Raw genomic sequence first — 26880 nt, 5'->3', positions numbered from 1 at the left:
TTTTTCAGAATTATTTTGTTTAGAACTTTAAGGACTTTGGAATACAAAACGTAAATATATCTAATCAGACTTGTTCTGTTTTCTGTAATACAATTGCATCACTTAGAAAATTGTGATGGAATAAAACATGAAACCTACTATCTATGGGAATTTAGGGTTTTTTGAATGGAGACTCAAAAGGTAGGTTTAACTATCAAGATCTTCAAAAATCTAAACAAATATCTACCTCTATCATCTCTGTTCTTTAACTACTCTCTAAACAATAAGTCTAAAACAGAAAATGAGATATATACAAAGCTTCCATTTCTTATGGCAATCTTAAAGAATTTATGCCTTTTAAAAAAGCTTAATTGTGTAATTTGTTAGGTATTGATAGTGTTATTGACAGATAAATGAAAGTTTTTGCCTGGAGGATAGTAAATTAAACTAATATGCTAACCAGGCCCAATCTCTCTACCAAAATGCCTAATTGACACTTATACTGGAATATTAAAGAGGGTACTGTTGGAGCTCACAAAGAAAGCCTCGATTTGTGAGTTTCTAGAATGCTGTTTCTATAGGCTTCTAGATCATTTCCTTGAGACATAATGCTTGAATATATTTATTAGCAGCTTCCACACCTCATAAATATCACATTTCTGGATTTCTCTTGATGATTGCCCATGTAGAAAGAAATCATCCTCAGGAAAATATAAAAGTAATTTTAAAATGAATAACTTGATTAAAGAAGTTGTATCCGTGCAAATAAAAATGTTACCCCCAAGGTGAAGCTGGCCAAGATCATCTGAAAATAAAAAGAACCTTGGGAGGGAAAAAGTTAATTAAATTTTATTAAATAATAATAGATGGTTTGTAACCAACTGGAAGAAACTGGGATATGAACTTTCTATATTTTAGAGCTCTAATTTGACATTCTGAAAGGTTCCAATTCAAAATCCCACACCCAAAACAACAAAACAGCAAATCTTCAAAGAGGAAAAAATTGAATCTTGAGCAAGACAAACTGTTTTCTCAGAAATATTCATGTGAAGAGTGTAAAGTCAGTAAGAAGAATTACTTGAAAAAAAAAAAATAAAACATAATTCATTGACCTTGACTGTAAAATATACAGATAAAGGATTTCACAGGAAAAAGAGTTCTCATGGGCAAGGACATCAAGTCAAAATGGGGAAATAAAGTTTTATTGCTGATATTTCCAATAAATTACTCAAATTTCTTAAAGAATCAAACCACTAACAGCCTGACTGCTGTAGAATAAGACACAAACATTGTACCCAACAGAATTTGTAAAACCCATATTTCATAAAGTGTATAATTTTTGAAGTAAATCTGTCTGGATGACCATGTGTTGTATCAGGGAAATAAACTCCAGACCTGAGTGTTAATTTTGCCCTCCCCATTGACCACAAGTACCTTCTTGGCATATCATATATTTTCTTTGAGCTGAAGTTCTTCATGGAATAAAGAAAATAATGTTTATCTCAAAGGGTTGCTGTAGGAATTGAATAAAATCATAATTGTAAAGTAACTAGTACAGAGTAGGCAATCAGGAAAGGTTAGCCATCCTTCCTATCATTGCTGTTAAAGACTTCACATCAAAGTTCATCATCAATGTGAGATAAGTCACTATAAATTTCCTTACATTTGCCTATCCTATTTCTAGTGTAAATTTATGTATAATTACACATGTGGTGAATACTTGGAGAATTTAAAACTTTAAAAACATTTAGGGAACACTAAGCTAAAAAAAGAGTGCCACACCTCTCAAGAAATCAAATAATAAAGAAAATTTGCCTGTAATTTTAATACTCTTAAGATGGTAGAACCATGTCAGGCTAACTTCTTTGGGAAACAAAAGTGTGGTTTGAATATTCAATATACTTCTTGGTAATTTAAATGTGCCTGATGAAACAAGCTTCATTTTTATGAGCTGCATGTATTTCTTGGAAGGAAAACGATTATATGTCATGTAATTTCCGAGAAAGTGATAATAACCTAATTTTGCCTTGTTGATCTAAAAGTATAGTATGAAAAATGGCCATAGAGACTTCAAAAGATGCCCAAAGTATTCCTATTGGGATCAGCAAACACTCCAAGAGAATCTGGCAGCAGATTTTTTTTTTTTTTTTTTTTTTTATCAAAGATCTATTTACAAGTTGAAGGATGAGGATTTAATTAATGGTGTTACAGCTGTGAAGTCAATGTGCAGTGCTGAGGTCTTTTCACAAGGGACTGGTATATTTACTTAACATGTCACTTGGTTCTACAATTTCTCCTTTTATGTTAATGCATAGTAATAAATATACATCCCAGAATGTTGGTAGAATATTTTGATGGCTCTCACTAATAATGATAATAACAAACATGGTGAATGAACAAGATAATAATGAACATTTATTGAATGCTTACAATATGCTAAATCCTCTGTTAAGCATTTTTTGCCAGTTAATTCTCTCAACAACCACACTGAATTGATGTTATCATTACTCTATATTGCAGAAAAGGCAACTAGGGCTTTAGTAGTCTAAGTAGTTTGCTATGGAGGGCACTTTTGTTTAAATAGCCAAAGGTCATTCCTTAGGATGCCCCCAAAACTTGCTCTAGGCCAAAGAACTTTGATGTCTTTCAAGCATTTAAACAGCCACAGAGGTAGAATCTTTCTCTAGATAGAGAGAATGAATTTTGAGCAGTTTTATTTCAGTACTGAGAAACTGATGTGACTCCATTTTTGAGAAACCAGCCTCTAACTCAGAGCAAAGCCTGTCCAAGGAAGGGGGTGTGACCCTTGTCCTTGGAAAGACCCACAGAGCACTTCTAGGCAGATAGCCACACTTCTGAGTTGTTTGTCTGTAAATAACAGGAGAGATCTGAGGCCCCAGGTGTCCCTGACTCAGTCAGGCTAGGTGAGGACCCATAGCAACCCCCCTAGCAACTTCCAATCAGCATGAGACAGGGAAAATACCTGGGATGCCAGATGACTCCCCAGTAGTTTATGGTGGTTGATATCATGTTGGGAAACCATGTAGTTTAGCACGTACACCCCTCATAGCTTAAACCAATCAGTTCAAAGGAATCCCCCTCTTGTAGTAACCAATCACCCCTACCCAACTTGTTCTTGCCAATGAATGTGCTAATCATGTTTTAGAGTTGTTTTAGGATTTTCCTGCGGTGTGTGATTTGCTAAGAGATGCTATGATGTATGTAAAGTGCCTGCCTCCCCCAAAGAGTGTAAAAAATGTTGCAAACCCTGAGCTTGGGGCCTCTCAGTGCCATCAGTTGCTGTGTGCACGGAGTACCGAGCTAGCTCTCAATAAACACCTCTTCACTTCTTACATCAATCTTGGTCTCTGGTGGTCTTATGGAGGTCCCGAACTTGAGCATATCGGTACCTTTTTTTTTTTTTTTTTTTTCACTAGTGAGTGAGGAATGAGGTTGAGCATATATCAGTGAAGGAATTTTGGGGGATACTTCTACTGCATGACTTGTGGTATGATGTTCTCGAAAACAAACAAACAACAAAAACAAACAAAAGAAACGGTGTTCTATGTTCTGGACTTGGAATGTTGTGAAGATAGAAGATCTAGACCTGCCATCAGCTTCCTGTTACCACAAGATGAATAAACCTGAAGACAAAGATCCCAAGCCAGCCCTCATCCAACCCCAATTCCAAATACCTCTTACTCTGCACTTAATTTTCTCCAAGAAACTCATCACAATTTAGCTTATTCGAGCCTTTCCTTTTTATTGAATTCATGGTATCTATATGTATGTGTGTGTGCTATATATATTATTGTAATATTCGTTGTTTACAAATATTACCATAAATAATTTTATTAAATTATTTCTCCTTGGCCCCAGTGCAATTTCCACAACAGCAAGGGTATAACATCTGCATATTTTGCTAAATATATCCTGGAACAGTGCCTGCCAGAGGGGAGGCTCTGCTGAATGCAGAAGAGTGGAAACAATAGAAATATCTTAGACTACTGGGCCACCGAGTTAACCAGCTGGTTTAACTCCGGACTTCTTGATTTGTTATTTAAGATTGGGATTTGGTTTACATAGAGACAGAAAAATGTCTCAAGTAATATACTGATCAACTGCTCAGTTCAAGACTTAAATGCATGTCTGCCCCATTCTCAAGGCCATATTCTATAACTAGTCTATCACCCTGCATCACAGACATATTTCTATAATGATGTAACCCCAGGAATACGTCTGTAATGCAGTATTGTTGAAGCTGTGTATAAATCATGGGTTTGTTTGAGCCATCATAAGGCAAGAAGGCTACTGTCCTCTGAACTCCTGGGTGAAATTCCCCTGTTCAAGAAAGCCCAGATCATGCTGACGCCCTGCCTTAGCTCACAGCCCTAGGTTCAAATGCAGCTGCCTGGAGATGGGCATAACCTGCCAAGCCCCAAATAACCTGTTTTCCCCACTCTTATCCTGTTTTCCTCAAGAATCTTGCTACACTGAAATCTTTGATGCATTTCCCCTTAAATAAAGGATCGGGGCCCTTTACACTTGTTCAGTTCCAGTCTCTACCAGGGCTGGAAGACCCATCAGGTGTCCCGCTTCTAAAACTAATTTCTGGCTCTCTTTTATTCCTTACTGATTATTTTAAGACTTCAATTTTTTTTTTCTTTCTCCCAGCAGGTTTGTACCTCCAAACAGAATCTGCTCTACAGGGTGCTCGTAACTCTGGCACAGTGTGATAGACTGGTTATACAATATGGCCTTGAGAAAGTGAGGAACTAATCATTCTGCAAACTGCTGACTGTTGTGTGTCAGGTATTGGGATAGGTGGTAGGTAGGGATCATGGAGTTTACTCTTCACATAAGAATATACAGGAGGATAAATAATGAACTTTTAGGAAACATGAAGAAGTAATAACCTATCTATACCAACTAGAATGGCTTCAAGAGAGAGCAACAGAAAATCCTAAATAAATAAATTCATTTTCTCAAACAATATGGACTATGTCATCTCTTATACTTAGGAATGGAGAGGTCAGTGGTTTGGAGTTTGTTCAATTCAGAGGTACGACACCTGCTAATAAGTAAGAAGGATCTGGATTCTTTCTGACTTCCTGCTCTGTTACCCTCCATGGACTGGTTTTTCTCATTATCTCAAGGTGCCTAAATGTATCCAGCCATCACATCCTGCCTCATATCATTGTCTAATAGCATCAAAAAAAGTAATGAGCTAACTCCTCTTTCCCCTTATTTTTTATAAGCTAAAAATTGTCCCTAATACTATCTCTAGGTAGATTTGAGATTGTGTTTGCTTAGCTAGATTTGGACCCATTCCTAAGAAGGCCTAAAGAATACAAAGGCCATGATTAACTTAAGGAAAGACAGACGCATGCCCTGAGTCTGTAGAGACTCACCCCAGGGTACCCATTTTATGCAGAACTAGGTCACAGAGCAGAGAGATGATATCTGAAAAAGTCAGAATTCTTTTAGCAAGGAAGAAAAGGAAAATAGCTTTTAAATGGACAGCAAGAGTACTTGAGACCATGTGACTGATTTAATTCTTATCTGGAATGATTGCCCATGACCATGCAGTACAGTTGCTGAATCCCCTTTCCCATGGCATTTAAAAATTTTTAATGAACTTATTTTTAATTTCTATGCAGTTCTGTGAAGCAACTTTCCGTCAGCCATTTCTTGATTATTACAGAAGTTAAATATAATGAACACTAAGCAAATTGCAAATGGGAGATTATTTTGGGTTCTATGAATGGCATCCAAAACTTAGTTGCTTAAAATAGCAACAATATTATTTTGCTCTCAATCTAGGCAAGACTGTGGGTATAGCTGGTTCCTGTTCTATTCGGTGTTGGCTGGCTAAAGAAGAGAGAAAACTGAGGCTGGGATTGCTGTGATTTATACATCTGATACTTGAGCTAGGAAGACTCAGATAGGTGAGGGTCCATGGGTATCTCTTTTATTTTCTTTAAAGTTGTAGACATAGGGATTCCAAGGTGTGTGTGCCCAAACAAAACTCTATACCTTGTAAAGGAACACAACTCAATTTAAATTCCCTATAATATATCATCAATGCTTTTCTACTTCTAAAAAGTTGAAAGAACATCAATCAATAGGAATATATGATCTTCTATGAAGAATCATTAAAGACCTCCAGATGACCCAGATGTTAAAATTAGCAAACTAGGACCTGAGGTATTTATTTGGTTTTCAGCTGTTCATCTGTTGGTGTTGTCCTTTTATAAAAAAAAAATTAAATTAGCAAACAATAACTGCATGTAGTCATGGGGTACAAATCGACATTTTGATATATATATATATACGTACCCATATTATGCAATGTTTATATTAAGTTAATTAATATACGAAGCACCTTGCATACTTATATTTTATGTTATACACACATTTCAGACTATGTTCTTAAAATACTTTTATAAATATATTCAAACACTTAAAGAAAAATAAAAATAATAATGAATAAAGAGATATAGAATCTCATCAGAAAAATAGGAAATACAAAAACAGGAAGCAGATTAGTATAATATTGAAATGATAAATTAATTGGACAACTTAGGAAAAAAAGTGGAGACTACAGAAGGAAGCAGTACTGACCCTGAAGACTGATAGATATTATTTGATCTGAACAGAGGAAAATGTTGAGGGGTTGCAGAAAGCCTGGGGCCTCAATGAGGATAGAAAAAAAAAACAGGCATCTTTCTGACATCTGACATATGTGTGATTAGAACCCCATAGAAGACTTTTTTGTATTAAAAATAATAATGGCTAAAATTCTTAAATTTAGTGCACCACATCAGCTTATAGATCAAAGAAGTCAAACAAACCTCAAACAGAGTAAGTACAAAGTGAACACATTTAGATATACTATAAACTGTTACAAAAGGAAGATAAAGGAAAAGTACCTTAAAGAAAGAAATGAATGAAAAAGAATGCACCACAAATGGATGAAATGATAATAAGTTCAGGAGTGATCAGATTAGAAACAATGCAGACCAGAACACAATGGAGCAATCTCTTCAAAGTGTTCAAAGAAAAAAATCCTGCCAGCCTAGAATTCTTCATTTCATGAGAATAAAATTAAAGTCTTTTAACATAAATGTGGATGAAAGAATATGTTGTCAGTAGACATATACTAAAAGAAATACTAAAGACAAAACTGTCAATAGGAAGAAAAGAAAATCAGATTGATATTGGATACTCAGGAATTTTCTTGAAATATTCAAATACTAGGCTAAACATAGAAAATTTTAAAAAATGTACATGGAAACCAAATACATAGAATTAAATGACTTAAAACATGCATGGTCATGGTCTTTGGATGATTTAAATGCAGATTAGATTATCTACAGAGGCATCTTGCCTGACTCTTCCATTAAAGAGACTCTGGAAGTGGGGACTGCATCAGTAACACCTACTGTTTAATAGTGAGAGAGAGCAATAAATTAAAATCTGTATGCTGCTGCTTCTGCCTTCTGGGGACATGCCAGCAGTATCTGTATGGTGGAATGTTCCATATCTTGGATTAAGGTAAGGCTAAATGGGCAAAGCCAAAATAAAGAAAAAAAACTCTGCTTTTTTTTCCCCTACTAAAACAGGCAGAAATTTTGTTTTTTAGAAGAAGCGGGAAGTTCCAAAATCAGATAAATGTAGAAAAATGGGGAAGGGGACACCTGAAACAGTCGCACATGAGGAAAAGCATGAAAAGTGTGGAGCTCCCTACTAAGGAAACAGTGACGGATACCTTCTGTTTAAGTTCGGCTCCTATGCTATCCGATCATCTCTTTCTTTTAAAATCACGTAAGTGATTTTAAATCCATAAGTGCCTGCTGTACACATGAGCTCTGTGTTTAATGTGCTCTTTGAAAACCAAGAAGTGAGCTGGAGGTCAGATGGCATCCTCCCACCCTGAAGTGGCAACGTGAACCTGATTACAGCAGAAGCAGGCTACCAGAGACCAGCTCCACAGCACACACCTTCTTGGGTTGAATCAACATCTATCTCAAACATGGTAAATGGACGTTTATAGAATTTTCAAATCACAAGACACAAAGTGGGTTGAAAGACAATATAAAATTTTTCATAATTATTTTATTTTATTATAATTTTAATGGAACCCAGGGGTGATTAACCACCGAGCCACGTCCCCAGCCCTTTTTAAAATTTATTTTGAAATAGAGTCTTGCTAGTTACTCAATGCCTCACTAAATTGCTGAGGCTAGATATGAACTTGTGGTCCTTCTGCCTCAGCCCCTCAACCCCCTGGGGTTACAGGTGTGCACCACTGTGCCTGGCTCAATAATTTTATTTTTAAATCTGAAATTATAATTTGCAAGTGAAAGAAGATAGTTGAGCAATTACTGAAATACGAGCACATTATTAAAGGGAACTATTAATACACAGGTGTAGAACTTTGGGATGTCAGAATGCCTAGTCTAGTTCTCTCACACATTCATTGATGTGAGAAAGAGACCGGTTCTCACCATAAAGTGATTATAGGGTAGAACAGATAGAAACCATCACTGGAGGTTCTAGAGGAAATCCTTGAGGATTTCCACTGTGACTCAAACGTCCTTCACAGCATGATGGACTTTGTTAGAGTCTTTGTCAGACAGATTCCTTAAGAATCTGTGCAGGCCAGGCATATTTCCTAAAATGTAAAACATAAAGATAAGTAGAAGCTCTTAACGGTGCTCAGAGAGATTTGAGAGTGACTTAAAACAACATCAATTTAAAAATGATAGTTGCAAATGAGAGGTTTAACAAAAATAAATGTCTTTTCATTTAATCATACTGTTTAGGCTCTTCTTTACAATAACAAATTATGCTGTGTACAAGAAAATATTTAAATCACTTAAATAAAAATTCAACACAAGCTGCTCTTCTATTTCTATGGCAATCAAAACAGACTTCTTCAGGAATCATAATAAAAATCCTGTGCTCTGCTGACTCACATTTGACATTGACTGATGCTGTGGCTATATAGGGTTCCTATAGACAACCCTGGCCCTCCATCACAAGTAGAAATAGCCGTCACCACGCTAAAATGTTTGTGAATAAGTATTCCCCTTTAATCTGTAGAGATGCCATCCTTTGTGATATATTTATTTTTCAGAATTGTTATTCAAACTATGTTACCAATTTGCTATGTATATTTTTGCATTCATGTTCTCAGTCAACCTTTTTCCTGTTTTAATGACAAGAATGTTTAAAACAATTTTTCACTTAAGCATTCAGAATTGTGGTCATCTTGACTCTATTCGTTTAAAAATGTTCATAAAGGTGGGATATGATGGAGAAAACCTGTATTCCCTGCAGCTCAGGAGGCTGAGGCAGGAGGATTGCTAATTCAAAGCCATCCTCAGCAACAGTAAGGCACTAAGCAACTCAGTGAGACCCTGTCTTTAAATAAAATACAAAATAGGACTGGGGATGTGGCTCAGTGGTTGAGTGCCCCTGAGTTTAATCCTAGTACCGACACCCCCACAAAAAAATGTTCATAAAGAAACACTGAAAGCCATCATCATAAAAAACTAAAACATAAGGCTATTGTTTTGGAATTTCAATATATTTAACATATTTCCAAAGTCCTTATTTGCATTTTAATCAGAATTTATTTGATTATATGTTTGTTTGGGGGAGGCATTGTTTGGCACTGGGGATTGGACCCAGGGACACTTAACTTCCAGGCTATATGTCTATCCCTTTTTATTTTCTATTTTGAGAAAAGAATTCACTAATTACCCAGACTGGCTTCGAAATCATGATCTTCCTGCCTCAGTCTTCAGAATTTCTGGGATTTTAATTGGTGTGCACCACTGTGCCTAGATAATTATATTATCTTGATTGTTGCATTCATAATAATATATAAGTATAATAATTTATAATTGTACAGTTTTCATATTACCAGTATGGTAAACAGTTTGATAAACCTAGTATGGAGAGACTACCTATTTATAGATCAAAATAGATAATAAAAACATTTCAGGTGACTGAAAGGGCAGAGAGCACAAAGGAAAAAAAATAAAAGTGAGAGAAAAACAGTGAGGAGAAAAAAGGCATATGTAGGAAACAGGTCAATAATAAAAATGTCCATAAACATAAATCTTCTGGGAGGGAAGAGTAAGGGAATGCTTAGAAATGTGTGCTCTTTACAAGGTCTGCTGAGATCTTTAAAACTTCCACCTCTAAAGTTTCCTACCACTTTCAGTACCTGCCAATAAAAATTGATTTATTTTTAAAGTGTTTTGTTGGCCTGAAGATGTAACTTTTCCTGAATGCTAAATTGATTACTATTTTCTGAGTAGTCTCATTTTGTAACAAATAACATCATACAAATTTTCTGTGAGGTCAATCACAATATGAAAATTACCCTAATAACCATAATATTATAATATCAAACTGTCAGGACTAGAAGTAGTAATGACGGCACTTCCGAGTCCTGATAGAAGGCTAATTCTACAACAGAGTATGGATGAAAGTAAGTAAAGTTGATTTTCTTTGCCCATTTTATAGAAGTAAGAAATATGCTTTCTGTAGATCCCAGAGTGAAACATAGTAAATAAAAAGGGGTGTAGAATTTTTATAAAAAGGTTAGGATTCACAGAAGATTTTAATAATGAAGGAAAGACTCCATGAAGCCAGGCTTTTTAGAATGCAAGTGGACCATTCCCCAGAGGCTCCTGTGTTAAAGGCTCCATCACCAACCCAGCAATGTTCAGAGAGGGGACTTTTGGGAAGCGAGGGGATCACGAGGACTCTGATTCCATCCATGTGTCAGTCCACTGATGGGTTTGTCATTGGATGGACTATTGGTTGGTGGTGGAAACTGTAGGACAGGGTGTTGTTGGAGTGAGTAGGTCGCTGGGGCTGCCCTGGAAGGGTATGTCCTCTCCTCAGCAGCTCCTTCCAATCTCTCTCTGTCTCCTTCCTGGCCGCCATGAGTTGAGAGGCTTTGCATCTTCACTTCTCCTGGACATGATGTTATGTCTTACCCCAGGCCCAGAATCAAAGGAGCCAGCTAATCATGGACCAGAACCTCTGAAACCTGATACAAAATAAATCTTTCCTCCTCTAAGTTGTTTTTCTCAGGCATTTTTCACACTGATGAAAAACCTCACTAACGCATTTTGCAACCTAAGAATATGTTGATGTCACAGGTTAATTAATTTTATTAATGACTTTTATATTAAAAAAGCCATAAATATTAATGTGTTTTTTAAAAGTACTTCATATTTTATTTAAAAGTATTTAATTGACATATAATATGTTCAAGATATATCATGTGATAATTTATGTGTACATTGTATAATGAATGATTGACACAATCCAATTAATTAACACATGCATCACCACTCACGCTGTACACTAGACTCCCAGAACTTCTTGTTCTTATATCTAGAAGTTTTTATGTTTGAATAGTATCTCCTCTATTTCCTTTACCTCCAGTCAATGGCAATTGGCTGCCTTACTTTTAAAGTTTAGCCTTAGTTGGAGATATTAGAGTCCACCTAATCTAGTCACTTTTAGACTCAGACAAAGAAAGTGTTCCTACAGAATTTAACAACAGAACAGTTCAAATGACAATGAATAACTATTTCCTTTGGGAACAAAGTCACCACATTAAACATGGTAATTTTCTCATTTATTTTACCTTACCAGGAAAGTCCATGAATTCTTGATTTCCTTAATTTTCATTCTAGAGGCACACTAGTTATTATTTTCTGTCAGTGATAAATGATTTTTGAGAGAAGTAAAATTACACAGGTAGATTTGTTTTATCAAATTTATTTAAGTAATTTTATACTTCACCCAATAATAGAATTATGCATGGTAGGTGATGCCTATAAATAGTCACAGTAATTATATTCTCTCCATGGCTCATAATAGTCATAAAATTTAATTTACATCGCTGAGTATTTCGTCATTCATGAAGTTTTTGAAATAAAACTTCAGTTCCAAATTGGGACTAAAATTTGATGTCGTGTGTCTCACCTTGCCTTTGGAGTGGATGTTTTCCTAGTATTATTTATTTTTAAAGAACCATGCAACTGCAAAAATGAGCTAGGGCTTCAGACTGTAGAGAAAACAAGCTGGATAATGTAAACAAAAAGTTAATAATAGGAGAAGGAGCTAGGTGAAGTGGTCCAGGCCTATAATCCCAGCAGCTCTAGAGGCTGAGGCAGGAGGATCACAAATTCAAGGCCAGCCTCAGCAATTTAGGGAGACACCGTCTTTAAAGAAAATACAAAAAAAAAATGGCTGGGGATGTGGCTTAGTGGTTAAGCACCCTGGGTTCAATTCTTGGTACTAAAACAAAATAAAACAAACAAACAAAAAAAACCATAGGAGAGAAAAACTCATGAGTTCAGATTCCACATGTAAAGAGATTAGAAGTCATTACTCTCATCATTCTTACCAGATTGACACAAACTGAACATCAATGATTTTTATTCAACCCATCAGAAAAGTGGGGGTGATTCACATCAAAAGGGACAGAGCTGATGTCTCTTTACCCTGAGCAGAAGCTGTGGGAGCCCTGAACTAGTAGGAAGACTGAAATAGTAATGTGGATGAAGTTTTGGATGCTGAATGTAGAGTAACATGATTGAGAGAAATTCCATACAATCAAGGGAGTTCCTACATTTCCATGGGATTTTCCTTTAAAAGAAACACCACCAAGTTCTTCTGTGAGAATCTGAGAAGTTGCTCTCTGGTTCTGCAGAAGGCAGAGACTAGGGAAGAAAAACCACTGTGAAATATGCCCAGTCTTCTCTGAACAAAGCCTGGTCTGGGGGAAAGAACTTTGCCTGAACATTAACCCATCCAAGGGAAGAAGATTCTACTCTAATCTAATTCCCATCAGGATTTTAACCTCCACCAAAGGGTAAAAACATATTCATAGAGTTCTTCAAAGAAATGTACTAGAATGTTTCATCCAGAGAGGGGAATAGGCAATAGGAAGACAGAAATGCGGAAACCCTTCTAAAGGTTCCAGTCCTTAGACATAGTCTGCTTGAAAGACAGATTTAATTGAAAAATTATTTCAAGTTATCCCCCACTCCCATGCCTTTCTACTACACCAGTAACTCTCCAGGACAGTGCAGCAAATTCTAGTAGAACAAGCTGAAAGACAGATTATATATAGGGGCCAAAATTAAGAGAAGAGACACAAAGACACTAGAGAAATTTGAATCCTCAAGTGCATTAGGGATAGAACATTAAGCTCAGCCCAACCTGTAGAAGATTCACAGAAATACTTACAGGAAAAGTCTATTTACCTTGGTTCCTATTACATGACAAAATAATATCACATCCAGCTTTCAAAAGAAAATAAAAAATTCAAAAGCATGCAACAGACAAGAAGACACTCTCTGAAGGGACTAATCAATTGTCAGAACCAGACTCAGGTGTGATATCCATATTGAAGTTGGATAATTTAAAACAATTATAATTGATATATTCTGGGCTTCAATGGTAAAAGTAGACAGCATATAAGAACAAATGGGTAAGATGGACAGAAAGAGATTTTAAGAGAGACTATAAAGGAAATGCAAAAACTAAAAACAATAGCAACAATAACAACACAGTAGTACAAATGAAATGCCTCATTGGAGTTTTTCTGGAAACTTGAAATTGCTGAGAAAAGAATTAAGGAGATTAAAGATAGGTTAATGGAAATTTCCCAAACTGAAACACAAAGAGAAATGCTACAAAAACAAAAACAAAATCAGACTAGCACACTCCAGAAGTATGGGATAATATCAAAAGGCATAAGGTAAAAATGTGCTCAGAGAATACCAACAGGCTTAGTTAAAAAATACACATACCTCTGGGTGTGCTACGTTCAAACACCAAAAGTTACAGACAAAGGTTTGAAAGAGGCCACAAAAGTGAAAAAGAATTTCTATGTTACTATAGTGCAATCGGATAAGAATTATAAAAGGCTTCTTATCAGAAAGCATGCAAGCAAAATAGTGGGGTGAAGTATTTAAAGTGTTGAACATAAACATTACATTTACTTGTATGTTCTTAGAGAGTGAAGAAATAATGCTTTTTCAGATAGACAGAAACTGAGGGAAATTAATAAAGACAGACCTGCCATGCAAGAGGCTCTTCAGCAGGAAGAAAATCATATGTCAGAAGCTTGTATCTAAGTAAAAGAAGAAAATATCCACATAAAGAGAAAGAATGAAGAAAGAGTAAAATACCACTTTTTTGCTCTCTCTCTCTCTCTCTCTCTCTCTCTATATATATATATATATATATATATATATATGGTAACTGTTTCAAGATAAAGCAATAAGTATGTGGTTAATTGAAGTGAATGTCAGTAAGGTCACAAATACAAGTGGGAATTATGGATATTCTATTTTAAAGGACTATACATGGGCAGCCACATGATAGTATTTGAAGATAGATTTAGATTAATTAAAACATATTTTAAAATAGAGATATCATTTAAATATTTTAAGGTAGGCATAATGGACACACAAAAAGTAGATGGAATAGACCTATAAAATATTCAATTAAAATTATGATAGGCAGAACATGAGGGGTGAAAGAGACAAAAATCAAATGTAATGACTAGAAAACAGTTATAAACATGGCAGATAGATATTATTCTAATGATGTCAATAATAACTTCAGTGAGAATGGATTAAAAATACCAGTTAAAAGACAGACTGTCAGAGTGGATGAGATTCATCTATGTTATCTGAAAGTAACCTGTTTTAAATGTAAAAGCAAGTTAGGTTTCATTTACTGGAGAGAGGAATAATACATCATGAGAACACTAATAAAAAAAGGAACTCGAATAACTACATTAATTTCATAAACAGCAGACCTTAAAACAGAATTTAAGAGTTAAGAGGGGCATTATATACTACCAAAGGGACAAAGAAATACCCACTAATCATAAAAGAAATGTCTAATAATTTGAAATGTGCATGAATCTAAGAAAAAAGAGCATCAGAATTCATACCACCAAAACCAACAGAATTGAAAGAAGAAAGAAAAGAATACACTATCATAGAAATTTCAACATTTCTCTGGAAATAGGATTAAACAGAAAGAATATATGTAAGGATATAGATGGTCTGTGTTATCAGTTATAGTCAACAGCATTTATCAATTTTATCTAATTAACATTTTTAGAAATATCCAGTAAAAGAATATATATTTTCTCCAAGCACGTATTCACCCAATTAGATTATGTTCTGAATCATAAAATACAATTAACAAAGTTAAAAGAATAAAAGCCATGCAAAATGTGCTTTTAGACCACAATGGAATTAAACTAGAAATTAGTAACAAAAAGGTAGTTGGAAGATTGGAAAATTCCAAATATTAGGGAATTAAAACAATGTACTTCTATATTACATATGGGTCAAAGAACACATTTCAAGAAGATTTTTAAAATACTTCAAAGTAATTACAATTATCACACAACAAAAGCAATGATTAGAAGAAAATTTGTAGCCCTGAATTCCTAGAATAGAAAAAAGTCTAAAGCCAATAATATAATATTCCCTGTTAGGAAACTGAAAAAAAAAATAAGAAAAAGAAACAAGTTAAGTCCAAAGCAAGCAGAAGAAAGGGAATAATAATCTTAAAGTACAACATAAACTAATAAAATTGAAGAAAATAAGCAATGGAGAAAGTCTGTGTGCAACCAAAAGCGGGTACTTTGAAAAGAAGAGTACAATTTATCAATCTCTTGCTAGGCTCACAAAGGAAAAAACAAAAAGCTACAGTTTATCAATATCAGAGAGAGTTGTCATCACAATTGATCCCTCAGACATTAAATAATGATTAGGGAATACTGTAAACAATGCTATATCCACACATTTGACAAAATTGACCACTTTGATGAAATACATGAAAGGGAGCAATATCTTAAAAGACACAAATTAACAAAACTTCATAAAAATAACCAAATTACTTAGATGCCTTTGTCTATTAAACTAATTGAATAAATATTTTAAAATTTTCAAAAAATTAAAAACCAGGTCCAGATAGTTTTACTTGTCAATTCTATTTGTTATTTGAAGAGGAAGAAATGCCAGTTCTCTACAGCATCTCCCAGAGGACAGAAACAGAAGGAATATGTTCTAAATCATTCCTCAAGATCGTTCAAAAACTAAGGACATTAGAAGAATGTAAAACTACAGACTAATATCTCTCATGAATATAGACCAAAAAAATCTGAAAACTGTTAGCAAATTGACTTCATCTATGTATAAAAAGAAGTATTATTATTCAAAGTACATGTATAAAGACACAAATTGGTGTGAATATACTTTGTATAAAACCAGAGATATGAAAAATTTGTGCTCTATATGTGTAATATGAATCATAATGCATTCTGCTTTCATATATAAATAAAAATATTAATAAAAAATAAAAAGAAGTATTATGACTACACAAAAAGAAGTACTATGACTACACAGGGTTTGTTCCAGATATGTACCATTGGTTCAATTGTTCCAAATAAACATAATCCACAAAAATCAAAGTAAAAAATTACACAAATTTATCAGTTGATGCAGAAAATAAATTTGATGAAATTCAATGCCTGATTAAAAACATGGAGCAACCTTGGATAGTGGGGAACTTTCTTAACTTGATAAGTAACATTTATAGAAACCCACAGCTAACATATTTAATGAGGAGAAGTTGGATCCTTTCTGAGTAAGATTACAAGAAAGGCAAGAAGGATCTTTCTCACCATTTTATTCATCAGAATACTGAGAGTCTTAGCTAGTGCAATTAGACAAGAGAAAGAAATAATATGTATACATGTTGGAGAGAAGGAACTAAACTCTCTCCATACACAGATGATATGATTATAATTCTGAGACTAAAAACAAACTCTTTGAATAAAAATAATAAGTGAGTATGACATGATTAAAAGATACGATGTTAACATAAGAGTCCATTGATTGTGTATATATCTTCAAAGAACAATTAGAATTTGAAACTTAAAAATATAATTTCTCAAAATGTAAATATATATTATTTCTAATAATACCTAAGTAATAAAATTCTTAGATATAAATCTACCAATTTATACTAAGACATAAACATCTATCAACATATTTTGAGATCTACAAGTGAACTCTCAGTGAAAAAATTAAAAGACCTTCAAATAAATGGAGAAATATTTCATGTTCACGAATAATTTGACATGATATTGTTAAGATATAACAACAACTGAATCTGTAGATTTTCTGTAATCCCAAACTTGTAAAAAGCTATTCTTGTGAATGTGAGCCTGAAGCCTCTTTTAGCATCAGGAAATACAGTGCTTTAACAAACAAAAAAACTTTAAAACACAAGAGTTTACTGGAAGAGCTTCCACGGGCAAAAGTTGGGATAATTCGAGCAAAAAGTTAATTAATAATTGAAATAACTATACCATTAATGAATTATTAATATAACTATATTGGATTATAACCTAAAGTATAAAAATATTTAAGAGCCCATATTATTATAAATAAATGATTGCATAAGTTAATAAATGGAGAAGACAGATTAATCTCCTATTTTGAAGAATTCCAAATAATTTATGTAAGTGCTCTGTCATGGAATTTAACTTTCAATTTTTTTAGGTCTGTGCCAACTTTAATGATTTTCTTCTAAAGGATTTGGCAGGTGAAAGGAGAAATAATTAAAAGATTAGTTTGACTGTCGAGAAATCTGACAATTACTACCTCAAACCAAGTTGTCCCGGTTAATGTTAAGGTGGATAACCATGCTGCAGTCATTGCCCTGTACAGGGTATGGTGAGAACAGTACTCAAGCTCTTGACACTCATAACTCCCATCTAGTTATGAGAAAGAAACATACAGAACTCACTGGAGAACATTACCAAAGCTCAAAGTCATTAATAACAAGGAAGGAGTGAGAAACCCTCACAGCTATAAGGAACTGAGGGAAACATGACTATTAAATGTCTTGTAAACTTGGATGTGATCCTGAAATAGCAAAAAAGACATTAGGGGGACATTGAGGACATCTAGATAAAGTATTCACTTTTGTCGATAATGGCAATCACCATTGGTTCATGAATTGTGACCAATGTACCATCTTAATAAAATGTTAATCATGATGAAAATCAGGAATAAGGAACATAGGGGTTCTCTGTCATATAGGTAATAATTCTGTGAATCTTTATAAAGGTCTTCTAAAATTAAATACTTATTCAAAATAATCTGAAAAAATAGGTGATGTCCTTGATACTTGCAAATACAGAGGATACTAATCTATTTAGTAATGTCTCCTAGAATGGGTAGACTTGTATTCTTTCAAAAAGTGTGTTAAACTCTTAAAATTGACTAGTGTAAGTCAAAAAAGTCTTTGAATGGACCTTGAAGCCAGCTAAGAAGCATCCCTAAGTTCAATTTTGCGAAATAGTCAAGCCACATTCACTACAATTAATTTTGTGATTATTACTCATAAGATTTTGTCTAGATTTTAATATTATTTAGGCAAAATAAATGTAATTATAATAATTTGAGCAAAAAGTTAATTAGAAATCGAAATAACTATACTATTAATGAATTAATGAGTGGAGAAAACTATTAATAAATGGAGAAAACTAACACAGATAACCAAATATTAACAGTAAGAAAGCAATCAACAAATGATAATAAAAGTAGATAAAAGGAAACAAAAAAGGAAAGGAAATTAAATTAATTATAAATCTTCTCACTCCTAAATATTAGAACGCCAACATAAACTTCTAAACTTGTCTTAGGAGAGTGAGAAAATTTATAGATATGGCATTTGTATCACATAATAAAGCTATGCCAAAATTATAGCATCTACATAAAAGACACAAGAGCTCTCTTAGACATGTTTACAATAACACATATGTCCACACTACTTTCGAAGTAAAATTTCCAGAGTCTGGGGATGTAAATCAGGGTAGAGTTCTTGCCTAGCATGCATGAGGCCTGAGGCTTAGTGCCACATTAAAAAAAAAAAAAAAAAATCAAAGATTGCCTGCCTTAATTTTTTTTCCAATTCCTAAATTCAGTAAGCATAATATTACTCTCTCTCTCTTTTATGTTTCCTGTGTACCGGGAACTGTACTATGAGTAAAATATACATTTATTATATATGTATGAATATATTTAATATATATAATTTCTTTTAAAAATCATATTAAAATCAACATTATAAAAGGTAACTATTAGCCAATGTGTAATAGAGTTGGTATTTGAACTTGGGCAATATGGCTTCAGAGACAGTATTTTTATTTATTACATTCTATTTTTATTAACGTGGTATTTGAATAATGTGTGTAATCTATGAATTAGCTCTTTACAAATTTAGCAATTTGCCATGACCAATGTTCACTTATTTCTGATAATTATACATGTTTGTACAGGTTGAATAATTCTTATCTGAAATGCTTAGAACAGGAAGTGTTTTGGATTTTCAATTGTATAATACTTGCATGTACATAATGAGATGTCCTAGAGATCAGACTTACGTCTAATCACAAAATTTCTGTTTCACACACACCTCATACACATAGCTGAAGGTACATTTTTAGTGTGCCTGCATTTGGAACATGCTGCCGCATGAGGTCAAGTGTGAAATTTCCCACTTGTGGCATTATGTGAGTGTTCAAAAGTTTCAAATTTTGGAGCATTTCACATTTTGACTTTTGGATTAAGGATGCTCAACCTGCAGCAGTTTGGGTTCTTATGTTTGTGTTGCCCAATATTTAGACTGGTGTTTGAAATTCAATAATTCTGATAGTATTTTGAATTTCATGGAACATGCCTGTTGTTAATATCAGGGCTTCTATAAATCCGAGTGTGGGTTTGTTCTTCTAATGCACTGACCTATTTCCAAGAATAAAAATGATCTAAGGATGTCAGAATAATAATAAAAGAAAACTCTAATGCAGAATTTGGGTTTTATGAAATAAAATCTATTTCTTTGTACCTAGTATCCATATCTCTACACTTAGAAATGCAAATTTCTAGTGTTACAAAGACCTCCATAAGCAATTGACCCATAAAGTATGTGTTTGATCCTACCATGGCACAGACAACTTGACTTTTCCTAAACTGAGTTTATGAATCCTGTTTACATTCATTTTGAAATCTGTTGTTATTTATAGTTTTATTGAAATGATAATAAAATAGAGATTCTCTAGTTGTCATCACCCACCGTTCATCTGTCATGGAGCATGCATACCTATTGTATGATCGTGTAGATATTCTTACAATATAGAGCACCCACTTTTGCAATTCACAGGGCAACATTGTGAATAACAAAGCCAGGTTTGGTTAGTTGGGTGAGAAAAGGTAGGAGTGAGTGAGGAGGGTGCAGGCAGGTGCACCGTGTTTGGCAGACTCTGCAGTCTCATCCTCTGCATCTTCTCCCACTCTGTTAACTACTGGCTGGCGTTCCTATTATGTTTTCCAACTCCAGCTAAGCTGTTAACTTCCATCTCCTCCAGAGAGGCTTGGACTTAGTTTCTATCTTCCTAATTTGAGTGATTGACACTAAATAAATTATGTCCTGTATTTTGTATTCTCTGCTATTTCTCCAGAAGTAGTATAGAGTATTAGACCCTCTACAGGATGAATGAAAACTGACCTTTTGTTCTGTGCCATGTCATAGAATAAAACCTGTAAAATCTTCTTGCCTGACCCCTTTATTGTTGGTTAAATCCTTTCATTATATATCCACATTGCACAGAGTAATGCAATTAGCATTTATTGGAAATGATTGGTAGAGGTCTGCTTCTCTTCACTTGGTCTTTTTAAATCCATGAGTATATTCCAAAACCTACTTACAGTGCCTAGCACATAATAAGATATCAGTACATATTTCTGGAATGAATCAATGTTTTAAATGAAAGAAGGAAGGGAAGGAAGGACAGAAGGATAAAAGAAGAATGGGAAATGGTGTGAGGAAGGTCTGATCATGTAAGAAGGTCAGGAAAGCGTATTGTGGGATTCGATTTTATTGCTTATTTCACCTTGTTCACCACAAGGGGCCAAGGAACAATTTTAAGCAAAGGCAATTCATAATTTAAGAAACAATGTAAAAGATACATTGTAGGCAGCTAAGAATTGAAAGCAGAAAGTGATAGCCTAGAAAACTGATTTTAAAACAATACTGTTATGTACTTGTGACATCCAATAGCAACAGTTGATTTCAGATCATTTGTCACTTTGTGACTAACACAATGTAACCATTAAAAAATAGAGTGACTGAAGTGTAAAAGTGTTTTTTTTTTTGTTGTTGTTCCTAGTAACAAACTACAATAGATTCAAATTTTAAAAACAGTTTGATATTCTAAAAAGTATCATCATGCTGGCATATCCAATGCCAATACACACCTTTGCAGTAGGTCATGCAGAGGACTGCAAAGGCTAGCTTTTTCAGAAGGGGGTAAAAAAAAAACGCAGAAGTTGTTTAACCAGGAAAAAAAGGTGGCTAATACCAAAATCTCCAAAGCATAGATGACAGGCATTTTGAACCCACTGATTATATTCTTTGGTTCCAGGGATCTTCACTTCTGTGATGTGATAGAAAAATAAGGTCTATTTTGAATTTCAAAGGAAGACATTGCTGCTCTTAGAGAATCACTTGATGTTTTATTTTTTAGATAAATGGAGACAAATGTAAATCAGAACCGAATGCTGGCACATTTTAAGGAGAGAAACTATTATATTCTCTAAGGTCATGGCCCTATAAAGCAAAATAATTCTAAATTCAAACTGAGTACTATATGCTTAAATAACTATTTTGAGAATTTAATTTATGTTCATCTATAGGATTTTATATTTTATGTAACTTTTTTTGCATGAGCAATTGTAAATGCTAACTTTGTAGAAAAAGAAATGAAATACAATAAATAACTTTTATTAGATTGTGGCTCATAATATATGTATTTTATATTAGCCTGGAGGAAAATATATATCAGTCATGTTTGGGAGAGTTTACATATGGAGCACTTGTGTTTTCTTTTTCTTTTTTTCCTCCCCCAAATTAAATTGACTTGGAGAAAGGCTTAATAATATACAGAGGATGAAAAGTATTGTATATATGTAATAATAACTCATCACATACATATTTGTAATTTACTAAATATATTGTAATTTGAATTATTCCAGTCTTGAAAAAGGAATGACTCCAAATAGGATTTTTCTGGAATATCACATTTATTATTCACATTCTTATTGACATCATGTTAATTTTTTTTAAGGACCCATACCTGGCCTCTTGTTTTGGTCAGAATCCATTTTAAATTCCCCAGGCAAACTGCAAATTCAATTATATTATGAAAAAAAAACTATCCCACCTTATGCTTGATGAAATCTTGCTTTGTTCTTATTGTAAAATAGTCGGGGCAAGCCATCATTTTCTTCCTCACCCATAATCCTTTGTTATTATAATTTAATATTTGAAATTTGAACAGGAATTCTGTAATAGCAAACTCTAATGCCAAACTGAATAACAAATTATTTCATCATCATCTTGTAAAAATTTCATAGTAATTTTTATGAAGAAACATGATAGAAGATGCTTTCAACCACTAAGTGTCAAGAACTATACAGATGATGCCCAAACAAACCCAAATAGCAACTACTACATGGTGAAAAATCACACCAGGGGCCCAGCTAAAATCTGAGATGGACTCTTAAAGAAGCTGAAAGTTCCAGTTCGGGAAAAGCTGCCATGACAATTGGTAGTGCTTAATTCATGTTCGTTCATACTATCTTGACATTTCTTTCATGGCTTTTATGGCAGATTACTGTTTCCAGGAATGAACACAGAAATTATTTTCTAACCTACCTGCTCTTCCTGAATCGGAGGAGGTGAAGCCTTGATCAGGAGTATGAGTCAAAAATGGTGCTGAAGGGATCTGAGGTTACATGACTTCCATTTTGTTTGTTCCAATCTTAGGATATTGTCCCTTGTCCTTAGCCACAGTGCCATGAAGAAGCCCAAGACATACCTGTCTTCTTTACTTCCTTAAACTTGGAATCAGAGTTCTGATCAACTCTGCACATGGACAGGTTAATCATTTAAGGAGTATTTATTTAAACCTGGTGACGTTCCCATCCTTCAAAGTTGAAGACACTGAGATAAGAGCAGCTAAGGTAGTATCAAGATTTGCAGGGACACTATCATCAACAGATCATCAGCTGCCCCCATTTATAACATCCTGTTCTAGGCCACCAGAACAACACCAAGAAGCCTCCAGTTATTGTCCCAAACTTAAAGGGGGACCCAGTCATTGTCCCAACTAATTCCATCTGGCCTTTCCAACTTGTTCTCTCTGAATAATTTTCTCCTACAGTCATCTTGGATTCTAGGATCAGTAGGTCTGATGGATGAACACCTTGTGACAAGAGTTGTAGTTTCTTTAGGCAGCAGCAACTTTCTTTTTGCTGACAAGATTCCTCATGGGCATTCTGAGATAACCATAAGTTAGACCAGTTTGACTGGTCTGTGGACTTCTTGTCCCCCTCTTTTGTTCTTTCCCCATATATTCCCAAATGTTTTGTTAGCTCCCAGAGGACAGGACTTAAGACTCTAGGCCCAATGCTTCCAAGAGTAACCACAATGAACAAATAAACTTCTCTTCTACATTACTACTATTTGTTTTGGGGGTCAAGTGGCTGGACCTGGTATGTTGGAGTCCGACAATATTCAATTCCTCTTTCTGGACCATGCCTCTGGAAAAAGTCTTATAAAAATAATTTTTTTTTGTTACCAAGTTCATGTACTATTTTATACAACTTCTCCCCGAATTTTCAAGGATGTTGTAAGAGTTGTGATTTTTTTAAGTATAAAATAGATGTTGTAGCTATATGAAGAAATAGATATATGCTCACATTGTTGTTCAGATTATCAATTCTAGGATGGCATTATTTAACTACTACCATGCCTAAAAAAGATAACCTTTTTATATTCTCTGAACAATAACTTCAGACTTGTAATAACAAAGTTAATACTATGTGGAGAAAATTATTTCTGAACATGTACAAATATACATTATCTTTCTTGTTTTCTTAAAATAATGGCGATTTCAATAAGTACAACTTACTAGAAGCAAAATTCCCTATTACTTACAATGGCTTTATGGTCATAATGCTAATGTGAAAGAAAGCAATTCCTCTGAATCACATTTTGTTGCTACTCAAGGCCAGTGGTAAAAAATTTTCTCTTAGATTAAGTAAAATTCTTGTGGAAAAGTATAGTGAAAATTACTGAGCCATAGGCATTTTTAGCTATGTCAGGTTAGTGCATTTTTGTTATATGTGTAACATTGTGAAGTAATTAAGAAAAGTACTAAAATATGCACTTGTATCATGTATAGAGATGCAACTGAATTTTATCAGGTTCAATGACTACCAATAAGATCCTTATCAGGTATATAGGACGGATTTAGTTTCATATCTGTAATTTTAAAAATCCCATATGAAGTAGGGCTAGCTGAAATCTTACAGGCATGTTCCCCCCTAGATTTACATTGATGAAGTAATGATTCCAATAAAATGAACCAGTGGTTAGTTCTGCTGATAGAAGTGGGAACCAGAAATTAAAAATAAAAAAATGGTATCTGAAGTATTTTTTACTAAGTATGTGGCAGGTGTTTGGCTTGAAAAGCTTTAATCTCCTTTGGGGGAAAAAATGTCCTTTACCCAGTAAGCTGAATGTATGTCAGTTAAGATTCACCTTCAGTAAGCTGTGGAGGAGAAAAGAGAAAATGTTAGAAGATGACCATTTCTGAATCACATTTATTTAATGAGAATTCTGAAATTATGTAGTGAATTGTCACCTTTTCCTGCACCTACATATTGAAAGATACATAGAAGTAATGATAGTGCAAAATGATCAGACTAATGTAGGCAAAAGGAAAGCTTTGCAATTCCCTGTCTGTCTGCTTGTGACTCTTAACTAGTTCCCAGGAACATCCACTAAAAGTGTGAACAATTGTTTCTCAATCCTTATGCAGCATGAGGTCTAAACACAAAGGCTCTGCTTAGACAGAATGATCCCTGAAGGGCAACTGCAGGTAATACATTCTGAAAAACCTACATTGTTTTAAAGCTGTCATGTAGGACAAAACATTTAAGGTAAATTTTTCAAAGAGATAAAAATACAATTTTCTGTTCTGTCAGAAATGCATGAGTAACATCTCATTTCATGCTGTTAAACTAAGAGTACACAGTGACCGTTTCCATGTTAATAACATTTATCAGGAGGTTTGTATTCTTTGCTGAGGAAGACATCTATTGTTTGTTTGTTTGTTTGTTTATCTATCTATATTTCTTCATATTCATCTATATACTCATCTATTTATCTAGCATCCATGTATGTAATCCATAAACATTACAAAAATACATTTGAGGTATGTTGAAAGAAGACCTCCTGAGATAATTCACATATAGTAAGAGGCCAAATGATAGAAAATGAAGGAAACAAATCACATCAAGAAGCAGCCTGAGTAGATACGGTGGCACAAACCTGTAATCCAGGGGCTTGGAAGATTGAGGCAGGAGGATCACACGTTTAAACTATTATAAATGTGGTGAATATAATAAGACAACACATTTTTATACATATAGTGGGCACTTTCTCACTTTCTAAACATAGGAAATCATGTTTTCAAAAAGAAAAAAAATTAAGGCCAGTAGCACAATGAATGTAAAAGGAAACTATTTTGTTCTGTGTATTCTTGCTTCTTGTTAAGAAGATATGTACACCTGTCTGTGGCATTAGTTCTTAGAAGATTGCCACTTTATCATTAAACTTTTACTTTTTAGCCCATTTTCTTTTCTTCTTTGCTTTCATCTTTTCAATAATATTCATTTTGTGTTATTTTCCTAACTATATTGCATCCTTTTAAATTTTCTCACATTTTAGCTGCATGTGGTGGCTCATGCCGTAATCCCAGCGACTGCAGATAGTGGGGCAGGAGGATCACAAGTTCATAGCCAGCCTCAGCAATTTAGAAAGGCCCCAAGCAACTTAGTTAGATCCTATCACAAAATAGACCCCCCCCAAAAAAAAAATTGAGCTGTGGCTGTGGCTCAGTGGTTAACACCCCTAGTACAAAAAAAAAGAAGCTTGACTGAAGAAAACCTATAATAATAGCTGCTACCAAAACTATTAAAAGTGCTTTTGAATGCTGTTCTTTAAGAAGCAAATTATGTAGAAAAAAAAGAAGCAAGTAAAAACTTAAAATTTTTTTTGCATCATTTATTCATGAATTTTCCCAGCAAATATATCTCCTTATTTCCTAACTTGTCTAATAACATCATTTTATTACATTTGAGTTAACAAATAATTGTATTGCTGTTAGTTATGAAAGAGTTTGAATTATATATTGGAAATACCTTTGTCAAAATAGTTATAATTAAAAGTATAAAAAACAAGATTAATTTCCTATCAAGGGTATGTCAGTTAGCTTTCTGCCACTGGGATATAATACATGAGAAAATCAACTCAAGAGAGGAAAGATTTATTTTATTTCATGGTTTCAAAAGTTTTGGTCCACAGTCACGTGGCTCCATCATTGTGGGCTTTTTGTGTGGCAGAACAACATGGTTGGGAGGGCATGTTGTAGCAACCACCTCATGACAGCAAGAGAGATCAAGGAATGGGCTGGGAACAAAATACCTCCTTCCAGGCAATGCCTCCCGTGATCTCTTTTTTCCAAGGAGATTTCAATCTCTAGCTTCTTTCCCCTCCCGTTAGTCCATTCTACTATGGACGTTTCAATAGTAATCCATTGATGAGATCAGAGCCTTCAAGATCCATTCACTTCCCACCTCTGAATATTGCAGCATTGGGGACCAAGCCTTGACCATGTGAGTCCTGGGGAGG

The sequence above is a fragment of the Callospermophilus lateralis genome, chromosome 16 (assembly GCF_048772815.1).
Source record: "Callospermophilus lateralis isolate mCalLat2 chromosome 16, mCalLat2.hap1, whole genome shotgun sequence".
In the NCBI taxonomy this organism is placed as follows: Eukaryota; Metazoa; Chordata; class Mammalia; order Rodentia; family Sciuridae; genus Callospermophilus; species Callospermophilus lateralis.
This window is presented reverse-complemented; position numbering follows the sequence as displayed.